Raw genomic sequence first — 27,279 nt, 5'->3', positions numbered from 1 at the left:
ACAGGAACACTGACGAAAGAAAAGGCCAAGACAAGCGCACAGCAGACGTCCCTACGCAAGCCTTCGCTGTGTGGCGAGCAACCGCCGCCGCCGCTTCGTGACGTCACGGTGGCAGCCTTCAGGCCTTAAAGTCTAGAGGGTGTTGGCTCTACATGCCGAAACACTGCTTCGCATCGCCTCATGGTCCTCTTTAGCGGGACATGGTGTGATTTTTTTTCTTCGCGGCGCCTTTAGAGTGACCGCATTGAGAGTCTCGCAGTGGGAGGTTAACTGAACTCACGTGCTGTAATAAATGACGCTAAAAGCAGTGTGCCGTAATGCGCGACTCACATCTCGCAGGAAGTGTGGCCCCCTCTGATATGCACGGACTACCTTTTATTATTTTCATACTTGGTAGGCACGATGTTCACCTACTAATCTACTGACCTAATTGGTGAGGAATATTAGATGATCAAATTCTTTGGTGTACTCGCATCCCTCATTATCATCGTCTCAATCATACAATAATGCCGATAAACACTTCGCACCGCCAGAGGGTGCTAAGTAACTATAATTCATTAAGGCGAGAGCGTTGTGTGGCTCGTGATTTTAAAAATCCGGCTTTCGGCGGCGCGAACACCATTGGTACCAAAACTCGAGTGGGCCGATACCCGGAGGCTGTGCAACAACGGGTGAGGTGGAAAATGCCTCAGTGTAAGGGTGGGATGACCAATGCAATTGACTAAGGACCTTAAAGTAGTTTAATTAATGAATGTCTCTCCAGAGCATAGCCTACTGTGGTCTTCTAAGCGTCAGCTATAGGGGTAAATTTTCTTACAGCGCCACCGACATAATGCGATCCGCCGTGGGAGCGATTGGCAGATAAGGTGTGGCGTTGTTCAGCGCGAGGTAGCGGGTTCGATTGCATGCCATGGCGGCCGTATCGATTTGATGTAGGACACCCGCTTGCTTTGATGTAGGTGCACGTTCAAGAAACCCAGGTGTTTAAACCTATTACAGAATTCCCCACTGCGGCTTGCCTCATAATGGCAATGTGGTTATGGAACGTAAAATCCCTTAAATTATTATTATTTACATAGGCCGCTCGGCAACAACAGAAATAATACGTGAAAAACAACCACGCACACACGCTTCGTCATTAACGCGATAGTGTCAGATACCGAGTTTTGCCTAAATTAAGGTTGTGCATGTTCTATCGTCTTCTTATTTTAATAATCCGCAGGTAGCCACGTGAATGCGCACGTAGACACTTCGGAATTACAGATGCTCTTGTCGCAGGATAAAAAAAAATATATATATAAAGGGAGAAGGTTATGATATTCCTCTAGTTTTGCTTGCTTTGCTCGCTAGGCCATCTTCTGGCGCTGCTCTCGCATGGGAAAAGCTACACTGCAGTGTGTATTTTCGCGGGGTACAAGTCAAGAAATGGCTTCTCCTGGTCTTTGTATTTTTTTTTTCAGTCATATTGCAAGATGAGAAATCCAAAACACGACTAGACGCTTAAGACGAGTGCGGTTTAAACCACAATGCACTGCGGAGAAAACATTGAACCAGGTTGAATATAAAGGCTTCCAGCTTTCATTTTTGATAATTCAATTTACATAAACCAACACTCTACTAGTATCAAGTGTTGTTAATAATAATAATAATAATAATAATAATAATAATAATAATAATAATAATAATAATAATAATAATAATAATAATAATAATAATAATAATAATAATAATATAATTATAATAATAATATTAATAATAATAATCATTTATTTAACTTGCCCAGGAACAACCGTAAGGTCTCTGTGCAGGCGCACGCAAAAAAAAACAATAAAAATAAACAATACAATACAGACAGTCTGCAGAAATAAAAAGAGCAAGAACACGTAGACAAAGAGAAATTAACACACAAGGGGAGGAGTAAAATAAGACAACCCGAGAAATATTGACGGCGAATAAAAATTAGATTGCACATATACAACTATGCGGAAAGACTGAGAAGTGAAGACTTCGTACATTGCACCATACTATGTCAAAACAGTGCAAAGCTCGGATAAAAACAATGATTGTGGACTATGAAAAACGTCACCATTAAGAAAATTAACATTATAGAGACTTTGTATTCTGTGAACAGCAGAGTGTTGGAAGAAGCAGGCGGGTACATGAAACGGTCTGTTCTCTCTGGTTAACTTAGCGGAATTCGAAAATTAACACAATTGAGAAGTACAGGGCAGGATATGATACCGTGGACTAGCTTGTAAAGAAATAAGAGATCAGAACGATTTCGTCGGCAGTGAAGTGATGGCAGTGATAATAATTCAGCAGTATTTGAACGAGCTCCAGAGTCATTTTTAGCAAAGCGATGGTTATATATGCTGATGAATTTTTTCTGGACTCGCTCCATGGTGTTGCCGCTGGATTAAGCAATGCCATTCAATATCACGGACGCATACTCAAGTTGTGGAAGACATATTGCCGTGTACAATTTGTGGAGGGCCTTGGGAGACATGAATTCTCGAGATATTCTACAAACACATCCGAGACAACGAAGGCCCCGCATAGCAGCACGCTTAACGTGAGCAGAAAAGTTTAACGCGCTGTCAACAACAACACCAAGATCACTGACCTCATAAGCCTTGCATAAGGACACAGAATTGACAGAGTATTGAAATGACACGATAGATGTTTTGCGAGTGATAGACATGAATTTGTCTTCGAGGTATTCAGAGAAAGGTTATTACCGTTGTACCATTCGGAAAAAGAGCGCAAGTCTGACTGCAGCAAGCGACAGTCCTTAAGTGAATGAATTTCCTTAAAAATCATGATGTCGTCGGCATACAAGAGGAAAGAAGAATTACGAATGGAAAAAGAAACATCATTAACGTAAATTAAAAATAGGAGTGGGCCTAATACCTACCCTTGACGGACCCCACTAGTCACTTCATACAAAGAAGACGTTTGGCCATTTACGGCTACATAACAATATCTATTAAGCAGATAGCTCTGCACGAGATTCACAACCGACAAGTCAACATCAAAGTGCGAAAGTTTAACCATAATCAGTGTGTGGCTGACTACGTCAAAAGCCTTGCTCAGGTCATAGTAAATTACGTCAACCTGTCCTCTCTGAGAAATAGGTGTGGAGATCTGCGTCATGAAACTAGCAAGATTTGTGGTAGTTGAGCGGCCAGCGAGAAAAATATGTTGGTTAGGAATCAATGAGTTTTTCACACTAAAAGACAATATGTTGTGAAGAGCCAGCTCGAAGATCTTTGATGTGGCACATAGTAGAGAAATCGGGCGATAATTAGAAGCATCTGTTTTAGAGCCCGACTTAAATACTGGAATAAAACGAGCAGTTTTCCACATGCTAGGAAATGTGGAAGTGCCCAGGCAGTTATTAAATATCGTAGTCAGTACTGGGACAACTATACTACCATAAGCTTTTCGTATGGCGGAGGGGTTGCCATCTGGGCCACATGATAAGGATCGTTTTAAGCGCTTAATGCATTCGCAGATAAGATTTTCATCCAGCGACAAAGGACTGGATGAGCTAACTGCCTTGGACTGTTGTCTGATTTCCGTGCTAGAGTCTGAGGCCTTATAAGCGGATGAGAAATGCGTGGCAAAACAGTCAGCGACGGCATGCACTTCTACCCCATTTGAGTCCAGTAGTCTGAAGGACTCTCCGCTTTTGCTAGACCGTTTACGTACATACTTCCAAAACTCAGCCAGCCTGTCAGAGGCGTTTTTTCTAAGAATTCAATATACGAACTATGATCCCGTTTATATAGGCGTTTAGAGACAGTTCGAAAGAACTGAACCTTCCACTCACTGGATGGAGAACATTTAGATTTCCTGTGTGCGTGATCTTTATGCTTCAGTGCACTGATAAGTTCAGATGAGAACCAGTGGGGACAATTACGTAGTTTAGGCGTATATTGGGGAATAAAATTACGCATGCCCCTCAGTACAAGCTCCGTAAACCGATCAACCTGGTCTTCAACATTTGGTTTGTCAGTAACCTGTGACCACTCAACGGTGGACAAGTGATGATAGAGGCCCGTGTAATCACCTCGCTTGAACGCAAATCTCGGAGATTTGTTTACGTAACTGCTGAAGCTCGTTGTTTCGGCTGATGCGGACAATCTTACGTTAAGTGGTGGGTGGAATTTGTCGGGACGCACAAGAGAGATGTCGGAGCGGGAAACTTCAAGGGGTTGATCGTTTGACATACACAGGTCTAAGACGTTGCCACTGGAATTGACGACTGAATTATGTGGCAGCAGGGAATTAAACGCCAGAAAGTCCAAGAGCAGGCTGCACTTTTTCTCTGTGAAATGATTGTAATGAGAAAAGGTAAGCGTGCTCCTGTCAATTCCAGGTGCATTGACATAATAATAATAATAATAATAATAATCAATCAATCAATCAATCAATCAATCAATCAATCAATGATTTATTTAACGTGCCCAGGAACAACCGTAAGGTCTTTGTGGTGGCGCACGCAAAAAAAAACAATAAAAATAAACAATACAATACAGACAGTTTTCAGAAATAAAAAAGAGCAAAAACACGTAGACAAAGAGAAATGAACACAAAAGGGGAGGAGTAAAATAAGACAACACGAGAAATATTGACGGGGCATAAAAAATTAGATTGCATATATACAACTATGTGGAAAGACTGAGAAGGGAAGACTTTGTACATTGTGCCACACTATGTCAAAACAGTGCAAAGCTCGGATAAAAACAATGATTGTGGGCTATGAAAAACGTCAAGATCAAGAAAATTAACATTATAGAGACTTTGTATTCTGTGAACGGTAGAGTGTTGGAAGAAGCAGGCGGGTACATGAAACGGTCTGTTCTCTCTGGTTAACTTACGCGGAATTCGAAAATTTACACAATTGAGAAGTACAGGGCAGGATATGATACCGTGGACTAGCTTGTAAAGAAATAAGAGATCAGAGCGATTTCGTCGGCAGTGAAGTGATGGCAGTGATAATAATTCAGCAGTACTTGAACGAGATCCAGAGTCATTTTTAGCAAAGCGATGGTTGTCTATGCAGAGGAATTTTTTCTGGACTCGTTCAATGGTGTTACCGCTGGATTGAGCAATGCCATTCCATATCACGGACGCATACTCAAGTTGCGGAAGACATACTGCCGTGTACAATTTGTGTACGGCCATGGGAGACCTGAATTCTCGAGATATTCTACAAACACATCCGAGAGAACGAAGGCCCCGCATAGCAGCACGCTTAACGCGAGAAGAAAAGTTTAACGCGCTGTCAACAACAACACCAAGATCACTGATTTCATAAACCTTGCATAACGGCACAGAATTGACAGAGTATTGAAATGACACGCTAGATGTTTTGCGAGTGATAGACATGAATTTTGTCTTCGAGGTATTCAGAGAAAGGTTATTACCGTCGCACCATTCGGAAAAATAGCGCAAGTCTGACTGCAGCAAGCGACAGTCGTTAACTGAATGAATTTCCTTAAAAATCTTGATGTCATCGGCATACAAGAGGAAAGAAGAATTACGAATGGCAAAAGAAACATCATTAACGTAAATTAAAATTAGGAGTGGGCCTAATACCGACCCCTGAGGGACCCCACTAGTCACTTTATACAAAGAAGACGTTTGGCCATTTACGGCAACATAACAATATCTATTGAGCAGATAGCTCTGCAGGAGATTCACAACTGACAAGTCAACATCAAAGTGCGCAAGTTTAACCATAATCAGCCTGTGGCTGACTACGTCAAAAGCCTTGCTCAGGTCACAGTAAATTACGTCAACCTGTCCTCTCTGAGAAATAGGTGTGGAGATCTGCGTCATGAAACTAGCAAGATTTGCGGTAGTTGAGCGGCCAGCGAGAAAACCATGTTGATTAGGAATCAATGAGTTTTTCACACTAAAAGACAATATGTCGTGAAGAGCCAGCTCGAAGATCTTTGATGTGGCACATAGTAGAGAAATCGGGCGATAATTAGAAGCATCTGTTTTAGAGCCCGACTTAAATACTGGAAAAACACGAGCAGTTTTCCACATGCTTGGAAATGTGGAAGTGTCCAGGCAGTTATTAAATATCGTAGTTAGTACTGGGACAAATATACTACCATAAGCTTTTAGTATGGCGGAGGGGATGCCATCTGGCCCACATGATAAGGATGGTTTTAAGCGCTTAATGCATTCGCAGATAAGATTTTCATCCAGCGACAAAGCACTGGATGAGCTAACCGCCTTGGGCTGTTGTCTGATATCAGTGCTAGAGTCTGAGGCCTTATAAACGGATGAGAAATGTGTGGCAAAACAGTCAGCGACGGCATGCACTTCTACCCCATTTGAGTCTGAAGGACTCTCCGCTTTTGCTGGACCGTTTACGTACATACTTCCAAAACTCAGCCGGCCTGTCGGAGGCGCTTTTTTCTAAGAATTCAATATACGAACTATGATCCCGTTTATATAGGCGTTTAGAGAGAGTTCGAAAGAAGCTGAACTCTTCCTTCCACTCGCTGGATGGAGAACATTTAGATTTCCTGTGTGCGTGATCTGTATGCTTCAGTGCACTGATAAGTTCAGATGAGAACCAGTGGGGATATTTACGTTGTTTAGGTGTATATTGGGGAATAAAATTACGCATGCTGCTCAGTACAAGCTGCGTGAACCGATCAACCTGCTCATCAACATTTGGATTGTCAGTAACCTGTGACCACTCAACGGTAGACAAGTGATGATAGAGGCCCGTGTAATCACCTCGCTTGAAGGCAAATCTCGGAGATTTGTTTACGTAACTGCTGAAGCTCGTTGTTTCGGCTGATGCGGATAATCTTACGTTAAGCGGTGGGTGGAATTTGTCCGGACGTACAAGAGAGATGTCGGAGCGGGAAACTTCAAGGGGTTGATCGTTTGACACACACAGGTCTAAGACGTTGCCACTGGAATTGACGACTGAGTTATGTTGCAGTAGGGAATTAAACGCAAGAAAGTCCAAGAGCAGGCTGCACTTTTTCTCTATGAAATGATTGTAATGAGAAAAAGTAAGCGTGCTCCAGTCAATTCCAGGTGCATTGAAATCCCCAAGAACAATAATTCTGTGCCCACTATGAGAAGATACCACAAGTTCAATGGAAGACATGACATCATGAAACGAGGCAGGGGACATGCTGGGCGGTAAATAGAAACATCCAATCAATTTTTCACTGCGCTCAAGGTTGGTTTCTAACCAAATGGATTCTTCGATAGCTTCTAGGTCTTTCCGTCTAACGGATTTCAGTGAATTGTCAATGACAATCAGCACGCCACCGCCTTTCTGCTTGGTTTCACTGAAATCTCGGTCACTGCGGAAGGTGGTGTCGGTCAGGGGAAAAAAGTCAGATGAGGGAATTTCAGCGCCTAGCCAGGTTTCAGAAATAGCAATAATAGGAAAAGAAGACGAAAGAACATTAGAGAAAAACTCTCGTGTCTTGGTACGTAGACCACGAGCATTTTGGTAGAATATGTCTGTTACACGGCACTTTCGATTCCAGTCACTTGCTCAGAGGGATGAAGCATGTCATCGCGCAGCTCCCCACGAAATGGCTTGAAGAGGCATTTAAAACTGATAATATAATGATAATTTAAATAATGATAATAATAATAATAATAATAATAATAATAATAATAATAATAATAATAATAATAATAATAATAATAATAATAATAATAATAATAATAATAATAATTGTTGAGCTTTAACGTCCCGACACCACGATATGATTATGAGAGACGCCGTCGTGGAGGGCTCCAGAATTAATGACCACCTGAGGCTCTTTAACGTGCGCCTAAACCTAAGGTTTATTTCAGTATTTTTGAATATGGTTCGTCGACGCCGTGATTCCGTAGCGCCTGCGTAACTGCTGATACTCGACTGAATTAAATGCCTTCTCTTAATCTATGAAGGCTATATATAGGGTTTGGCTATATTCCGCGCATTTCTCTATCGCCTCATTCACAGTGTCAATGTGGTCTATTGTCGAGTAGCCTGCACGGAATCCTGCTTGGTACTTTGGTTGACTGAATTCTAATGTTGTCCTAATTGTATTAGCTACTACCTTTGTAAACAGCTTGTAGACAACGGACAGTAAGCTGATCGGTCTGCAATTTTTCAAGTCCTTGACGTCCTCTTTTTAATGGATTAAGATGATCTTAGTATTCTTCCAAGATTCGGGTACCCTCACCGTTAAGAGACATTTTGTATACAGGGTGGCCAGTTTTTATAACACAGTCTGTCCACTCTTTCAACAGATTTGATGTTACATGATCCTCACCAGGGGCTTTGCCTCTTTTTCCCTCGAAGGCTTTCTTTATTTCCCCTGTCGTTACCGGTGGGATGTCCGATTCCTCTGGGCTTCTACTACATCTTACATTATCTTCCTGGTTGCCTCGGCTAGTGTACAGATCTCCCTAAAACTTTTCAGCTATTTAAGCTATCCTAGCCTTGTGTTAGTGCCTTTGGCTTCCTTGTCCCTTAGTATATACATCTGGTTTTTGCCTGTGCCCAGTTTTCTCTTCACCGCTTTGAGGCTTCGTCCGTTAGAGATGACTAATAGAAACATGGAACGAAGTTAGTCACGTGTGAGCCGGGCAATGTCCCCTGCGCCTACACCATAAATTAAATAAAACAATACAATTCGGCTTCCTAGATGAAGTTCAGGAGCGGTCTATGCTATTCGCCGATCCATTTGGAATCAACGTCTATCGACACTGTCGACCAGCTCAAGGTGAGGTTCTGATTTCAAAGAGTACTCGAGAGAGTATAGTCGGCGTTTACTAAAATAAAGTATACACTGAAGTATCAAGCATACTGAAATAAAGTATAGATAGACCGCGTGCGCGTCGCTCGCACCATATATGCATCAAACGATAAGCTTCTGCCACCCTTCGTTGATACTACCTGCAGTTGTTGCATTTTAGAAACGCTGGTTGTGCTTTCGCGTGTTGGCTAGCAGGTGAATGTATACCGCAGATACGTATAGTCGTGAGCAAGATGACCTGCAACTCTGAAATTACCTTTTAAATAGGCCATAGCGGCTAAACGCAGCGAGCAAGAGCAAAAGTGTTCATGACACCAAATGCTCAAACGGAAATGTGTCTATGGCGATTCAGTGCATTACATTTACTTTAGTACATTACAAGTATTCGTACACTAAACATTAATTCGGTGTTCGGCTCATATTGATGACAACAGAACGTCTTGACGGCATAGGCACGCGGTAACACACATGCCGTTTAAGTGCTACGTCCGATATACAAACATACGCTCGGCAATACCTACACTGACTGCGTTATTCCTTTCACATTTCATGCGTAGAGATACATGCAGATGCGTTCGGATATGTGAATTGTTTGACGATGTAAGAATATTCAAGGTGTTCTTTTCGTTTCGCGCTCCCACGGCGACAACGAGCAGCGGGCGACCGAACGGCTGGCTCGCTCGATGTACGCACTTTTTCCATAGTGCTTCATGCTCCCGCGGGGCGTTCTGGGATTGCTTGAAAAAGGTTTATTAGCAAGAATCTTCCAATGCATTCACCCTCTTTCTTTAGGCTATCATCAGATGCTTTGCAATCATATCCCTCAATTAATTTTTACTATATATCTGCACTTAAGTATTATTTGCCTGTAACTACCAATTTTTTAATTATTCATTTAAATTGCAGAAGGGTCTCTTGAAGGGCCAGTTGGTATACCTGTTACTGTGTTGAAAACAGCGCGAAAACGGGACGGAGGGTAACAGACAACACAAGCGCTGTTATGTTTTCTTATCATTCGGGCCTTTTTCGCTCTGTTTTCAACGCAGTACAATGTAGCAACTGGCCCTTGAACACAGCCTTCTGCAATTTGTTTCTCTTGTATCAGGCTCTTTCGCACCCAGTGCTTTGTATAACTCATCAATGTACCAGCAATTGTATTGTTTTAAATGCGAAGTATTTCTTAGCGAACACTTGACATTTTGGGCATATCTATCTATCTATCTATCTATCTATCTATCTATCTATCTATCTATCTATCTATCTATCTATCTATCTATCTATCTATCTATCTATCCACCCACCCACCCATCCATCCGCCTACGTCTGGGTGCTCTCTTGATCGCCTCCTTAACTTGGTGTAGACCGAAATTGGCAGGGGATGGTAAGATGACTCGACGAATATGACTGTCGGGTCTTGACGTGAATAACGTGAAAATCCTGTCGAGTACGTCGTCAAACACTTTCCTCCAGACACGTGTGGCACATACCCGTGTACCACGCGACGCGGTGTACGGTAATGCGCCACAGGTGATAGATAGTTTATATCTATCCAGGAACGGCGAAACAGACATTGGTGATTTAAATGCGAGAGCGTTAAGAGAAACCGATATCAGCAGCGTTGACCTGACAAATGGAGAGAATAAAGATTAGGATCCCAGGAGAAATCGAACCCAAGCACAATTCTGCGTGGCAGTCAGGCATTCTACCACAGAGCCACGCCAGGGCTACAAACTGGTTTGGAAAAACGGACTATGCAGGCGTAATGTCGGTGCAACATCCATTGTGGTTTTGGTCCTGGGTATCTAATTTTACAAGAAAGCATTAAACACTACATATGCATCTCTACAATACAGGCGTCATATCGTATTAATTTATGTGGTTTCAGTGTTGGCTCCACTTTTATAGCCGTCTAATAAACCTTACATTTGTATTCCTATGATTCAGTAAGCTATATTGAAGCATTTCTTGACCCCGGCGGAACACATTAAGGAAAGTCACGTATGATATTCACATATTGCAGCATAAAGTGCACTTAGTTTCGATAATACTGACTTATGTGCTCATGTGCTCTAACGTGAGGGCTGACGTTACGTCGCACCATAAGTTACCCTTTAAACGCCAGTATTGTCTACGTGCCTGGTAAGCCGACAATGTGCACACAGCTACTACACTTACAAAAGCACCTCGATCCACCTCGTAACGCTTGGCTCAAAGCCATAAAATACAGCATAAAAGTACTCGATGACTGCTTCGCATGAAACCGATTCCCACATCGAGTGAGATCTGCCGAATTTTTTTCCTTAACCTTTGTCCAGTTTTCGCGCTGTTTTCAAAGCAGTGCTCCTTTAAATCGTGATCTCTCGGAAATGTTTCTTGTACATGTCAGTGATTAATGGCACCTATATTAAACGAATAATTATAATTGATTACGAATTAATGATATTTATCGCTGCTAATAATTAACGATATTCTATTATTTCCCGCCATCGTACTATAACTGCATAGGTTCACACTGCCACGAGCGTTTCTTATCACTTTTGCTGTATTTGGTTTTCGCCCACAAAGACTGTCAGCAACGCTCAGCGCAAACCGCGCCTCATTGTTCGAGAAGCTTCGCGATTACTGTAGATCGTTTTGTTAAGATTGCGCGCAAGTCGCGAACACTCGACCTTATTCTAGAGCTTGCGCGACAACCAGCAATAACGCTGGAATATTCCACGGCACATGTATAAATGCCGACGCACTTCACCGCTTGTCAGTTGATCGATGGTCGACGCTCTGTTCGCCGCAATCAGTGCATACCCTGTGTATTGCTGAAAATTAACTTTCCCTTTCTCGGCCACAAGTACGGGCAAATAAAGAGTTTCATCTTGTACACGTCGCCTGCGGTCGTCGTCGACGTCACGACTACGTGACAATATACTATCTATCTTAATTATGTCCTACAGTGACAGCTTTCACCCCTACATTTAAAATATGTTGAATTCATCGTCGCCATTCATTAGTCATGCACTTCATGCCAAGGTGCGAATGTAGATCAACATTATAGTAAGTCATTCCTAATGTGAATTCTGGACTAACCTAATTTTAAAAATTCGCGCAACTTGCTCTGAGTCGCGCAAGGCTGGGCTGGAGGGGAGCTGGTCGACACTTGGCTGGTCCTGGCTTGACCAGTCAAGTGTCGACACGTCCATTCACACGCCGATGCGCGACATGTTCACAGGATCACATTGTAAATCACGAGTATAGACTAGGTGTTGATAGGGTTCGATTGGGTATCGCTAGGCAATCGCAACAGCAAGTCGGTCACAACACCAGTAAATCAAAACACCAAATTAATCACAAGTACCAATCGCAAGTAAATCACAACACCAAATGAATCTGCTTAAGCAGATTAATTATAATAATTAGCTTAATAGCATTGTAACGGAAAAACCGCGCGAGAAGACAGGGGCGAAAGGGGCACACACACAACGCTCGTGTGTGTATCCCTTCCGTCCCTGTATTCACGCGCTGTTTTTTCGTTACAATGCGACCAAACCAACGAGCCCACCGAACTGCAATAGCTTAATAGGTCTTAGTGGCACATTGGAGACTTGGTCTCGATTAGCTTGCATCCCAAGTCAGACTAGCCTTAATTATAACATAATTAGTTTAATTAGCATTTTTAGTTTAATTAGTCGAGGCCAAGCCTCGACTAGCTTGCATTCGAAGTCAATATAAGCCTAATGAACTAATTAGCATAATCAACGCTACTAAGCCAATTATTACTTAGTCTTAATTAGGATTTGCCGAGCGTGGCATGACTATGCAACAAGAATCTCAACTCGTTCTAATTATGGTTGATTAGCCTTTGAGTTAATTATGCCTGGCTAAGTAGGCTTTGCCCTGCTCAACTAGGCTTAATTAGCATTGGCTATGATTCACTTAGCTTAACTAGGCACAGTTATGCTGAACACGCCGATATGATGATGATTGTTTGTCTACATCGCGAGTCAGACAAAGGCTGGGATAACAGCTCTGCTGTAAAAATAAATATTTTAATTGTGCTGCAGAGTCCTTAATTGCCAATTAGCAAAACGTTCTAAATGTATTCAGCCTCTCCCTCTATGATTTCATTTTATGCATTACAATGATATCGTCCTATTATTTTTATTGACCATCTACCCACACTTGATAATTGCCTACAACGATCACTAATAAACGATAAAATATGTTTCTCTTCCATAAAATTTCATTTGTCACCTTTAATCACTCGGTTCCATAGATTTCCCCCAAAATCATCCCTGACTACTAATCATCGATCACTACCACTAAAGATAATTGCCTGTTACTATATATCTCTCATCGTAATTTCATACATTGAATACCGTATACATTTTATGTACGTATGCTTGTATACTGAAAGCCTTCTATTATGAGCTTAAAATTGGTGATTTCATCGTTACAAGTGATAACTTATATGGTCAGGGTGCAAATGTGCATAATGTTGCTGAGTAAACCTCAGTCAGTGTGAATACTTCCGGGTACGTCATTGTCAATTATGTTATTTATCCATAATAATTAAGCTACAAGACCCCTAATTACGAATTAGCACCTTGAGATTCTTACATCTAATTAAGCTAAAATACCCCTAATCAGTAACTAGCAACTTAAGATTCTTATATCTTTCATCCTTTTCGTCTCCACGCCATGTGATACACGACAACGCGATCCTCCGATTAGTTGATTTTTATTTACCCCTTTCCTATTTAACACTAAGTGTAAGTATTAATAATTCCAGAGTACGATTACCATCTCTTTTATACCTTTTATTAGTAATTATCTATAATAGTAGCTACTGCTAGTTACATGCGATAGCCATCTAGTATTAATGGTGTACGTTGCAATACTACCTATACATATATATATGATACATGTCCTTATGTACTGACCGCTCTCACCAATAAACTTTAAATAAATTGTTAAATTCATTAGTACCTTTGATTACATATACTCAGTAGAGGAAAATTCGCATGCGTATCAATGTCTCTTGTTAATTATTACTTGCTTTGAATTTCGAGGAACTATTCTCGTTTTTGATCATCTGCTCTAATTAACCTACGATTTCTCATTGCTAATTATCAACGGAAGAACGCCACAGTATTCATACCATCGATATCTTGAGCAGCTTCAAGAAAAACAAACTTGTATAAAAACACTGACATTTTCCCCTGTTTTCGGGCCACCGAAAACACTATGAAGCGCATGCACCCCTATAAGGTGGTTTCGCTGCAATGCACCTTTTTACAAAAATTCCCGTCGAACCTCGGAAACTTCGCCAACATCAGCCAAACTTAGCAGGTACGAAGACTGAATCGTCTAGATTGGATCACTTTAGTGATTTAAGCAGGTGAGGGCGCATTGTTTTTACATAATTTTTTAAATTGTATTCTATGGAGTTTCACATAGCACATAAAAGTGTTTCTCGAACCGAGGAAGTTTATGGGAATAAAACAAAACTTATCGCACTGTGAGATGATGACTCCCAGATTATATGGACGAAGTGATTGAAGCTTATATTGAGGCGTTGCAATACAATAAATGTTTAAAGGTCGTTTCCCATTCAGTGACGCTTCCACTCAGCAGCCAACTCAACAGATGGCGCTAGTTGTCGATGTCCCGAATTCCTGGACATGTTTCACGAGTTTTTACAAATAAAGAAATTTGATTGAGCTACAAGGAACTCTTCTTTTGTTTATTTGTCTGTTTTATTTCTTATATTGTGAATTTTAAACCCGGCGAAGCGCGGTAACTGGTTGACTTATGCTCGTAGCGCTTCCCTCCGCTCACCCTTGCCATTCGCTCATCGAAATCACAAGTTGGATCGTGCTCGGTTATCTCGCTCGGTTGACGTACCAAGTACAAATACGGCAAAAAAGATAAGACACTTCATTGGACGTGCAGCGAATGGAAGCCGCAGGGAGCCACGTCGAGGAGGCCAGCGGAGTGTTAGACGAAGATGGCTAAATCTGGGCGTGGCTGACTGGGCTAGTTGGTTGTGCATACTTAAGGTTAACAGCGCGAAAAAAAGGCACGGCGGACAGCGCTTGTCTCGTCTTTTTCCTGTCCGCCGTGCCTTTTTTTTTCGCGCTGTTAACCTTAAGTAAATCTGGGCATCACATGTTTTGCGCGGCTCTGTGGTGTGTTAACCCAAGGATTTGCAGTTCCGCGAAGGTTTTCAAGATTTTCTAGTGACAACGGGTGAGCACATGTATTTGAGTCTATTATGTTAGCAGCTATTCATTTTGCACGAGTACATAAGCAAATCCAGTTCTCTGCAAGCCTGACTGGACTGACATAAGCGCAGTGTCGCTACACTATTTCGTCATGACAACAGCGTATACCTGCTGCTGACAAAATTCGTTTAATGAAAGCCTTGAGTGCGAGTTGGTTCGGCTACACAGTTTCTTCATCTTTTACTTTTGGCGTGTACTTCACATGATCTGAAGTAATTATAGGCTACTTTCTGTTCATGAAAACGCATGTAGCCAGTTTGAAATTTTGCGGTCCTTTACTTCTAATGCTCTCACTGAAATACATCTAATGAACTCACTGATGCTTTGACAAATCGTTTAACAAGGAATGTCGCTGGAGCCAACGTTTCCACAAGTGGTCTTTTCTTCGTGAAGTCAATGCTGCTGCCCTGACGAAGACAAATCAACATGTCGAAACATATTGTCTCCGGCGGCATTCCCTATTCAACGATTTCTCATCGCTTCACGCCTCCATCTTCCCCTGAACTTCTGTCTTGTTTGGTACTCAAGTTCTGTGAGAAACATATGTTCGCTGTCGTAATAGACGTGATTGAGTCAAGTACGACGCGGCCTGCTCGTGATTGTTAATAATTTCCGCATTGGTTTGGATATTCGGGGTTCAATGTTTGGTCATTATGTGCATATTTCAGTTGTGAATTAAAGCTGCTTTTGCAGATTCACACTTTCACACTACGTGCACGTCTGTTTTTCACTACAAAACATGTGATTAAAAAAAAGAAAATTTAAGTTTACTTGTGTTGATCGAGTTTTGGTCAACTGATGGAGAAATTGGTCAACTTTAGTTTGTCCCCTTCACAGCACACGAACAAAATTAAAGAGATGGTTAACTAAATTCAATGAATGACCGCGTTGCCCGAGCGGACCTGCAAGATAGCACGAACACATTCCGCTTGCATGCAAAGTGGGAAAGGAGGGCTTCCACGGCAACCCTCCTCTCAAATTCGCGCCCTTTTCCGCTATTTGCTGACCTCACCAGTGATGTCATGAAAGTGTTTTGTTTGTGAATTATTTCTAATAGATACCCGGCAGCCGCCAGAGGTGGAAGCAGCGCTGCCGCAGCATATCAGCATGCGTCCCATGGGAGGTATAGGGAGTTTCCGCCACCTGGCTGGGCTTCAGGGGCGGCACGACGCGCCCCAGGCAGCACACAACGTCGAGCCGATATTGGTTTTACGGCGGCTGTGCGCGGCCCCACCTCGGGCCAGCATTGCCAGCCTGGCGCCGATATCGGCGGAGACGCTGACTTTCGCCGGCAAAATTGGGCCGACTTGGCCGCCGTACAACCGATGTTGGGCTTTCACCGGCAACATTGGGCCGAGTTCTACATCGTACTGCCGTCCTTTCGCCGATATCGACTTAGCCGATTTCTTTCATCGGCAACACTGGGCCGAGTTTGCCGACGTTTTGATGTTCTTCCGCCGATATCGGCTCAGCCGATGGCTTTCACCGGCAACATTGGGCCGGTTTAGCCGTCGTTTTGCCGTACTTTCGGCGACATCGGCCGAGCCGATGGTTTTCACCGGCAACATTGGGCCGAGCATGCCGTCATTCTGCCGTGCTTCAGCTGACATCGGCGGAGCCGATGGCTTATCGACGATGTTGGAACTTTCTTGTCTCCATTCAGACAGTTATACATGCCCTGTTGAGAACGTCCTCCTGCGTCGCGGCGCTCCAAAAGTCCTCGTCACCGACAGAGGTACGGCTTTTACGCCAGAGCTAACGCAAACCATCCTGAAATAGAGCCACACAAGTCACCGACGGACATCACCCGCAGGCGAATGCCCTCACCGAGCGGCTAAATGAAACCCTCGCCGACATGCTGGCAATGTACTGTACGCCGAACACATGACATGGGACGCCATAATATCTCCCGCTCATAACGTTTGTTCAACGCTACCAACGCTATAAAGTTGTTCAACGCTATCAAAAATGTTGAAACGTTATAACACATACCATTAACTTCATGGGCCAAATTCGAAGTACTTCTGTTTTGTAACACGGCAGTGTAAAAAACGGCGCACATATGACGCCGTTAAACTAGTTCACGGAAGCCCCTCAACGACGCTGGACGCCGTGTTGCCGGCCGTCAGTGACGAGAATAACCACGACGTTGCGCTCTACCTTCATCCCGCCGAAGAAGCCCGGCAGCTCGCCCGCCTAGGATACAATCGTAATGCAATACAGCATTAGGTGCATGAATATTTGTAGCTTAAGCTGCAGAATGCCGCTACATGGATTGCTATACTAGCGCAAATAACAAAGTTCAAAAATTGTATCGTGGTAATGCCGCACGTACGACTCCGGGCGCGAAGTATCGCCGACTGAATAGCTTGCATTCTGTTATTAGTTTCTGCTATGGCAATGCCTAACAACCATCACTAGCACAGTCACTTTCCCACCAAAAAAAGGTGGTCTTTAGAAGAATAACTGACTCAAATTAGATGGCCACTTCGTTGACCAGTTGTTCAACGCTATCAAAAATGTTGAAACATTATAACACATACCATTAACTTCAAGGGCCAAATTCGAAGTACTTCTGTTTTGTAAATGTTTTTGCCACTGGTCGGCCGACTTCACTAATGTATCCAGCATCAAAATTCACCCAAACATTCCCTCACGAATGCTTTTAGCGGAAGAAGTTTTATGTGAATACTAATTCCGTGCATAAATCGAGCCTGTCGTCATATTTATAGCGCTATATCCTTTGAGCCGCTGAATATGTGGTGCGAGCGCTCATATAATACACGGACAGTTTCCGATCTCTGTGTTTACACATTTATTCACGCGCGTGTTTCAGTCAAGCGTAACAAGCGCATTTGCTTCAGTGATGTCACATAATTTTACTTTATGAAAATAGTAAAAAGCTCAGCAAGGGGTGTTGCTGAGCTAGTTGGTTGATTCCTTGAGAAAAATAGGTATGGTGCAAAAAAGACCGGGCGAAGTGAAGACATGTTTTGTCGTTTGAATGTTTCCAAATCAACTAGCCCGCTGACCATCTTTAACGAACTGACAAACACTTGCTTGCCACGTGTTTGTCAGTCTGTATCTGCATTTCGTTGCCGTCCGTTTTGTGGCATACATATATTTTTCAATAAAAATGTCGCTCAGCGATTGCTTCCCACGTGCTTTCAGAAACAGTCGCATAAAATTATTATTATGGCACGTGAAATGCGATGAAAAATGCGGCTCCAACGTGGTGTACGCAAGTTTTCATGTAGCGACATGTGGCAACAAGTGATGCATTGAAAATTCGACGAACGCCTTTCTCAAACGGCATGCCCATAGACATGCTGGGGGGAACGCACACCATTGCGGTAGGCTGAGGCGTGCTTTCAAGAAGGGAGAATAAGAATTTTTTTTCGTCTTCTTCAGCCTCTAACCCCCCCCTCTCCCTCCCTTCCCCTCGTTCAGCTCCATTGTCCGAAACTCGCTTGACCAGGCAGGGTAGGGTAGCCGTCCCGACGGAGGGACAATCATAGCTGCGGGAGCAGGCTTTTTTTCACTCCGACCAGCAGAATTCTTCAAGAAGTGCGGTGTGTGGACATGTGCGGTGGAAAGTCAAAATGGTGCACGAGACGAATACACGGCAGGATTCCGGCATTGTTTTCGGCAGAGATCACTGCAGCGAGAAACCACTGGCCCCCTGCTTCCATGTTGAACTCGCTCATCTCATATAAGGCCACGTGTTCACTACTTTTACGTGTCATCAGATTTTTGTTCTCTTCTTATCGCGTATTTTCTACTTACCATCGTGTTTTGTGTATTCTGATATGGTGCGCTTGCATTTTTTATTCGCTCGTGTTTCTAGCGATTCAACGGGCACACGTGAGTGGTTTTTATGCACGATTCCTTTCTGTTACAATCTTACCTTTAGATATGAATGCGTGCGTGTCTATCATGTTTAGATGTAGAGTTCATAGGATCTTGTGGTACCGCTCGCAATGTTTTCGCGTCACGTGCAGCAGTTTATCCATCTTTTTGGCCCTTAAGTTATCACTGAAAAAATTGCAATTTCCGCCTAAAGGACAACGCTAATTTAATTGCCAGTCATGTGTTGCGAATGCCTACCGTTCCTTGGTGAATTTAATAAACGTCGGAAGGGGGGGGGGGGGCGGGGTGTGCTCTTCTGCTCGTCATTAGCTCACGCGTATACACAATCTTGTAGTCTAGTTGCTACTCTTAATCTCGCTTTTTTGGCAAGCCGCCTAACATTATCTTTCTTTTCTTCGGGTCCGTCTTTAATCCTACTTTAATGCTGCCTTCGTTTACATCTCCAGAATTTTTTTTTCATGATTCGGCACCGTCGTTACTGAAAAGCGCGATATCGTCCGCAAAACGCAGGTAGCTAAGATATTCTTCGTTAACCCTTATTAATATTTTTGCCCGTTCTAGTTCTTTCTATGTTTACTGTGAATGTGCCGCGCATAACGTTGAAGAGATTGTAACTCTTCGCATAGGCGTGCGCACAGTGGGGCAGGGGGGCGGCCGGCCCCCGTAGTCACCTAAGATGAGGTGGGCGCAAGGTCTGCCAAACACATTGACTTAATAGGGAGGGGGGGATCGCCGCGATGAACCTTCGCCCCCCCCCCCTCTGAAGGGGAATCCTGCTCACGCCTATGATTTTGCGCCTGACCCCATTCTCGATTAGGATTGTCCTGCTTTTTTGAGGAATACGGTGGCTGTGGGGTTCTTTTAGATGTTGGCTACGGTATCTATAGATGTTTAGATACTCCTTTGTGGCATAATTATTCGGGAACTGCTGGCGTGTGTTCATATCTGTGAATAAATTTGTGTTTATCACCTTGCAAATGTGTTGCTCCTTAATTTCTCAGACGCATGCGTAGTTGGTGCAGCAGGCCTTTCATCAATTTAGTTGTGTTAGAGACAATATTGACTTTCGTTCTCGATATTGCACGGTTCGACAGAATTTGTGGGTCTTAATCGCACACTAAGACATCAGTGGAGCAGTAGTTCTAATTAGCAAGCATTTTTCGAATATGGCACTAATGGTAGTCGATGAATGCCGTTGAGCCGCGAATAGTCTATTTTAGCGCTGCTGACATACAGTACAGTAACCACAGTAATACCGAACTGCCGTGGTCGGCACGCAGCCATTTTACTTTATAACACGTGTATCAGCCTGACTGATCAAGTTACTTTACGCATCAGTTATGATCAAGTTACTTTACGATCAGTTACTTTACGCAACACGCCAACTAGCCCAGCAACACGCCTTGCTGAGCTTTTTACTATTTTCATAAAGTAAAATTATGTGACATCACTGAAGCAAATGCGCTTGTTACGCTTGACCCAAACACGCGCGTGAGTAAGTATGTGTAAACACAGAGATCGGACACTGTCCGTGTAGTATATGAGCGCTCGCGCCACACATTCAGCGGCTGAAAAGATATAGCGCTATAAATATGATGACAGGCTCGATTTATGCACAGAATTAGTATTCACATAAAAGTTCTTCCGCTAAAGGCATTCGTGTGGGAATGTTCGGGTGAATTTTGATGCTGGATACATTAGTGAAGTCGGCCGACGAGTGGCAAAAACATTTACGAAACAGAAGTACTTCGAATTGGGCCCATGAAGTTAATGGTATGTGTTATAACGTTTCAACATCTAATTTGAGTCAGTTATTCTTCTAAAGACCACCTTTCTTTGGTAGAAAAGTGACTGTGCTAGTGATAGTTTTTAGTCATTGTTATAGCAGAAACTAATAAGTGAATGCAAGCTATTCAGTCGGCGATACTTCGCGCCCCGAGTCGTACGTGCGGCATTAGCACGGTACAATATTTGAACTTTGTTATTTGTGCTAGTACAGTAATCCATGTAGCGGCATTCTGCAGCTTAAGCTACAAATATTCAAGCGCCTAATGCTCTATTGCATTGCGATTGTATCCTAGGCGGGCGAGCTGCCGGGCTTCTTCGGCGGGATGAAGGTAGAGCGCAACGTCGTGGTTATTCTCGTCACTGACGGCCGGCAACACGGCGTCCAGCGTCGTTGAGGGGTTTCCGTGAACTAGTTTGAACGGCGTCATATGTGCGCCGTTTCTTACACTGCCTTGTTAACTTCAGGTTATGTGCAGAAGATATTATGGCGTCCCATGGCATGTGTTCGACGTACAGTACATTGCCAGCATGAAGGCGAGGGTTTCATTTAACCGCTCGGTGAGGCCATTCGCCTGCGTGTGATGTCCGTCGGTGACTTCTGTGGCTCTATTTCAAGATGGTTTGCGTTAGCTCTGCCGTAAAAGCCGTACCTCTGTCGGTGACGAGGACTTTTGGAGCGGCGCGACTCAGGAGGACGTTCTCAACAGCGCGTGTATAACTGTCTGAAGGGAGACAAGAAAGTTCCAACATCGTCGATAAGCCATCTCCTCCACCGATGTCAGCTGAAGCACGGCAGAATGACGGCATGCTGGGCCCAATGTTGCCGGTGAAAACCATAGGCTCAGCCGATGTCGGCGAAAGTACAGCAGAACGGCGCCTAACTCGGCCCAATGTTGCCGGTGAAAGCCATCGGCTAAGCCGATATCGGCGGAAGAACAGCAAAACGCCGGCAAACTCGGCCCAATGTTGCCGGTGAAAGAAATCGGCTAGGCCGATATCGGCGGAAAGACGGCAGAACGCCGGAAAACTCGGCCCAGTGTTGCCTGTGAAAGGCCAACATCGGCTGAAAGGCGGTAAAATCGGCCGTATTTTGCCGGCGAAAGTCAACTGCTTCGCCGATATTGGCGCCAGGCTGGCAATGCTGGCCCGAGGTGGGGCCGCGCACAGCCGCCGTAAAGCCAATATCGGCCCGACGTTGTGTGCTGCCTGGGGGGGTACGCGTATTTGGCTGGTTGGATCATGATTCCTAATGGGAAAATAGCGCTAAATAGACGGGACAAGAAAATACAGGAGACCACGGCGCCATAGCACGTTCGCAAGTAGCACGTCCGAAGTTTGCATGCTTTCCAGCATCGCTTTTGGCTAACATTGCGGAACGTCTCGTAGCAGGCTTTCAAGAGAAGCGCTCAGCTGCTGTACAATCCGAGACATTCGAAGCAAGCTGTAACGGTTATCCCATATGTGCACAAGGCAGCGCGCAATCTCAAGAAAGTTGTCGGCGTACAGGCAATAGGCTGTTGTTTTCTGTCCAAAATAAGCTTGGTAGCCTGTGCCAGCAATGCAATCGAGAGGTAGAGAAGAAAAGAAGATTCACAGCCAGAAGTTTGTTCATAGTGGTCAAGGTTTCATGTGCAAGATTCCTTTTAGATGCGAAACATCTTATTCGCCGCGAGATCGGGCTACAGATGGCAGCACCGTCGCCGCGCTAGTGTGGATGGGCGGTTGTCGGCGCGTATACGAACGCACACAACAGCGCTTTGTTGTGAGCGATTTGACCCGATTCCGGCAAACAAAATGCGTTGGTTGCAGCTTTCTGGTAATATGTGCGCTTGCACGAAGCGCGCCGAGCGTAACTATTACTTGTGAGAGAAGGGCATTCTGCCAACGAACGGGTTGCCCGCCTTCGGCAAGAGTCAGCGTCTTCGCAATGGATGATGTTTCTTGTTGTTTTATTTGTACATGTTTAGCTTGTGTTCCACCTACTACACACTGCTGTAGCGCGATTGAATTAATTATTTACTTCTTGTTCATCTGGATACCCCCCAACAAAAAGAAAGCCCGTATTCCTGCCCGATGACTTCAAATAGCACTTCGTGCACTGCGTGCTCAAATATTCATCCACATTTATTATTCAGTTCTGCATGAAATATAGGACAGTTGATAGGTTTGCTGAGGAAAGCTACGTGGCTGACAGCGCTTTAGCGCTACGGGGATGTTTAACACGCACACGCTTATTTTTATTCCAGTAATAGTACAGAAAGGTAACTGTGCAGCGCGGAACTTTCTTCGATTGATTACTTGCGCGACAGTAACGGAAAAAAGGCCCGGTTATTTCACGGGACCAAAGTACGTTTTTTCATGCGAATAATGTCCGCTGCATTCCATCAGTCTATAACAACGCAGCACAAACCCTCAAGATAATGTAAAGGAAAAAAAAGATGTGGCTTCGCGTGAAGTTACTACGACACAACTGTAAAGTATACCGTCTGGATTTTTTTTTTACCATCAGGACTCTTTAACGCGTGCCTTATTCTAAGTACACGGGTGTTTTTGTATAAATTTCGCCACAAGTTAAAATTGCGCAAGGCAACTCAGTTTTGCGATTTCCGTGTCATTCCATTTTTTTGTTATTTTTAGGGGATAATTTAAGTACCTAAGTGTCAGGTGTGACTTGACAGAAATATGTCTCTGTAGAGGGATCAGGACCTTACACAACTAAAGCTCGTCGCGTAACCCCTATAAACGACATTCCCAAAGTTATACATCTAAGCACAACGCGCAAGTGCATGAGAGCCTTTTTTTTATCACCGAACCGCTAAAGGGCTATATTCACATGAGATTTAATACTACTCAACTTTAGGGCAACGCAAAGTGCACTTTACAATGCGCTTGAACCACAGAGCGGCACCTACACTGCTATGACTCTCGTGAACGGAGGGTACGACGACCACACACAGCCAGGGTGTCGGAACGGAACGAAAACCGAAAACGAAAAACGAAAAAGCAATATTTTTGACCGGAACGAGAACGTAACCGAAACTTTTCATGTTATTTCGTTCCGGAGTGAAACCGGAATTTTTGCAATCGTTTTTCGGTTCACGAGAAAACTTCGCGATCCGGAACAACTGAGCTCGTGCATTGTGAGCACATCTCAGGGTACAGTATTAGCGCGTACCTCAGACAGGAATTCCAAAGCAAAGATATGTTGAAATTGTGCTAAAAACGAAAACAATGGCAACCAGAGATATTAACGCAAGTGAACTTTTGCACGCCTGTCACGCAGGCCAATGTGGATTGTCGGCCGTGAAGTTTGTTACAGCGAAAGCTGTTCTGAGATCACAAAAGCTGATTTTGACGCCATAGTTCTCCGCCGCCGCCGGTGTCCGTGACCGCTATCACGTGAAATAAGAAAAACTTGAATGAGAAACAAATATCTAGGTTCGGATGGGATTTTAACCCACGCCTTATTTAAACTTTTTAGCGCGCACAAAAGACAAGGACAAGAAAGAGACACACGAGCGCTAACACGGAACAGAGCCCACGGTACTGGAAACGTATTGCAGTAAGACAGATAACTGGGCAAGTTGGTATGTATCCATATTTAAACTTTTTTTAGCGCGCACAAAAGACAAATATGGATACATACCAACTTTCCCAGTTATCTGTCTTACTGCAATACGTTTCTAGTACCGTGGGCTCTGTTCCGTGTTAGCGCTCGTGTGTCTCTTTCTTGTCCTTGTCTTTTGTGCGCGCTAAAAAAGTTTAATTATGGATACATACCAACTTGCCCAGTTATCTGTCTGACTGTAACCCACGGCCTCTGCGTGGCAGTCGGGTCTTTCACCACAGTGCCACGCTCGTGCTTGTAACTCCTTCGCAAAAATACTCTATACAGGCGTCATGTCGGGCAAGGAATCGTATTGACATATGTAATATAGCGTGGCAGAAGAGTAAAATAACAACCTGTCATCACACAATGCTAATAGCGCAAAGTGTGTGTGGTTTAATGCTTCCCACCAGTGTTGCGGAGTTGCCACTCAAGAATTGAAATGACTCCGAAATCATTCCAAATTTTCGCGACCCCGGAATGGAATGGAAACAACGCTTACAGGAATAGAATGGGAATGGAATTAAGCGTCTTTCGCACGCAATGGAATGGGAATGGAATTACGCCTTTTTCCGAAAATAGAGCACGTTTTCATCTACGTGCTGTTTTTCAAACTTCAAACATTATTAAGTCAGAGCATCGAATTTAACAATAAAGCAGTATTTTTAAAATGGCTTGGCTGATTACAAGCACAGTGCATTTATAAGCAACGCGCCTACTACAAACAGAGGCATAAGTTAGAATAACAGAGAGCTGAGCTAGTTGGTAAGTATTCATTCTAAAAAGAGAGGGCGTGCAAACACGGACACAAGAAGTCAGGACACCACAAACGCCGACTAACAACTTTCTGTGTTCGCCTTCCTTGGAAGTTAGTGTACAAGTTAGTGTACAAACAAATGCATTATCCCAGCAGATACTGAAGGGAGAAACAAACTACCCCTGCGCGTTGGTTCGCATTGATACCCCCACAAGAAAGTGGCGAATACTCTATGCATAGTCTGACCTTTACCTCACGAGCAGTTTAGTACCTGACACACGTAAATAACCTTTGCGACAAGGAAGACACTGCATACGTGCGCACAGGCGAACACAGAAAGTTCTCCTCACCGCATTCATGCTCGCGAGGAGCGCTTGACAACCATCAGTGCTAGCGAGCAGTGCGGCCCAGTGTTCCGTACTCCATGCAAAGGCACAAGGTGCCCGAGAGGTGCACTGTTCCAACTAATACCAGCAGATCTAGAAGGTTTTGTTCCCCATTAACCAAATCTTAGATTTCTCCATATTCACGACCACTCCAGATGCGTGGTAAAACTGCTTAGTCTTCTTGAATACTACTTTTTCCAGCATAAAAATACGCTATGTCGTCATTTTAGCATTAACACATTTACGCTTAAACATTATTAAAACATCAACATTCGTTAAAAGATGCTGACGATGCAAATACTATAGGTAGCGGAAGAACTGCCCCTATGGGAATTAGTAGGGTGGTTGTACTGCACGAGATGTCACCGAGCTACTATCCCTCGACCTTGGTAACGTGTTTTGCGTACTTTTGCAGTTCTTAATGCATCTCATGGCATCAGCTTTATGGGGCGTTCATTCTTAACTCGATAAAACTATCAAGGTGTCTTTCTTACTTTGAGGAATTACAGGAATGGAACTGAACTGCCCCCGCTAACCTACGCTGGAGCCGTCACCAGGCCTCAGGCCTTCGAAGCGAGTGTGCCGGCTGCGTACTCCGACATCGTCCATACGCCCCGACTGCAGCCAACCATGCAGTCATATCAGCAGCCGCCCCGTCCCTCGCGTCCTGCACGTGGATGGGACCTAACCCGGCAAACCGATGGCGCACTTGCGACAACCGCCCGATCTGCTTTGCGTGCGGTTGCGCCGGTCACGTAGCCCGCTATTGCAACCGCGTGCAGCCGCCTCGAGTCGGATCAGCCGTGACCAACCAGTCCAGCCGCCCGTATTATGACCCGCTGCCACCTATGTCACCGACGTCACGCCCAGGTCCATCTACCCGTCGGTCACCGTCCCCACGACGCCGCTCACTGTCACCGATGCGGCCTCGTCCGGTCGCACTAGACCAGGAAAACTAGTCGTCGCAGTCCAAGAGGCAAGGGCTGCGACGCTATCGAACAGCCAAAGCCCTCAGCAAAGCCCATCAAACGTAGTAGACGTGTTTGTAGATGGTGTGCGCACATCGGCCCTTGTAGACACTGGAGCTGCCGTTTCCGTTATGGACGCTAAATTTAGCCGACTACTACGAAAAGTGACGACGCCACTTTCCGGGCTCTCCCTCCGTACAGCCAGCGCTCACAGTATTCACCCGACAGCGGTGTGCACAGCCCGTGTCATGATTCAGGACGCTCTGTACGCCGTCGAATTCATCATAATTTCCTCATGCTCTCAAGACCTCATCCTGGGATGAGATTTTCTCGCCCGTCACGCCGCCGTAATTCGTTGCGAACCAGCCGAAATAGAGCTCTCACCATTCTCAGATTTGACGCCGGCGGACAGTCCACCGGCTGCGACCAAGGTACTCGTCAAAGACGACACAACACTTCCTGCAAACTCGTCAACGGCTGTGTCAGTCTGCTGCACCGGTCTCGCCGACGCCGTTGCACTCCTCTCTCCATCTGACCGCGTCTTCACTAGAAAAGGCTTGTTGGTGCCATTTGCGACCGTGAAAGTCATTCAGGGCGACACCGACATGTTTGTTACGAACCCATCCCCGTACATTGTTAGGTTGGTGCGAGGGGAATGTCTCGGCAGAGCTGAAGCCCTCGAAGACGCACAAGTTATGGACGCACCGGGTGACATGCACTGCGCCAACTCCCATTCGCTCAGTGCTGTTTCCACATCTGATGCGTCACCCGCTGATTTATTTGGTTCCTCGATTGCTGAACACCTTACGTCGGTCGAGCGT

The sequence above is a fragment of the Rhipicephalus sanguineus genome, chromosome 8, assembly GCF_013339695.2.
Source record: "Rhipicephalus sanguineus isolate Rsan-2018 chromosome 8, BIME_Rsan_1.4, whole genome shotgun sequence".
In the NCBI taxonomy this organism is placed as follows: Eukaryota; Metazoa; Arthropoda; class Arachnida; order Ixodida; family Ixodidae; genus Rhipicephalus; species Rhipicephalus sanguineus.
Note: the sequence above shows the minus strand (reverse complement) of the source record.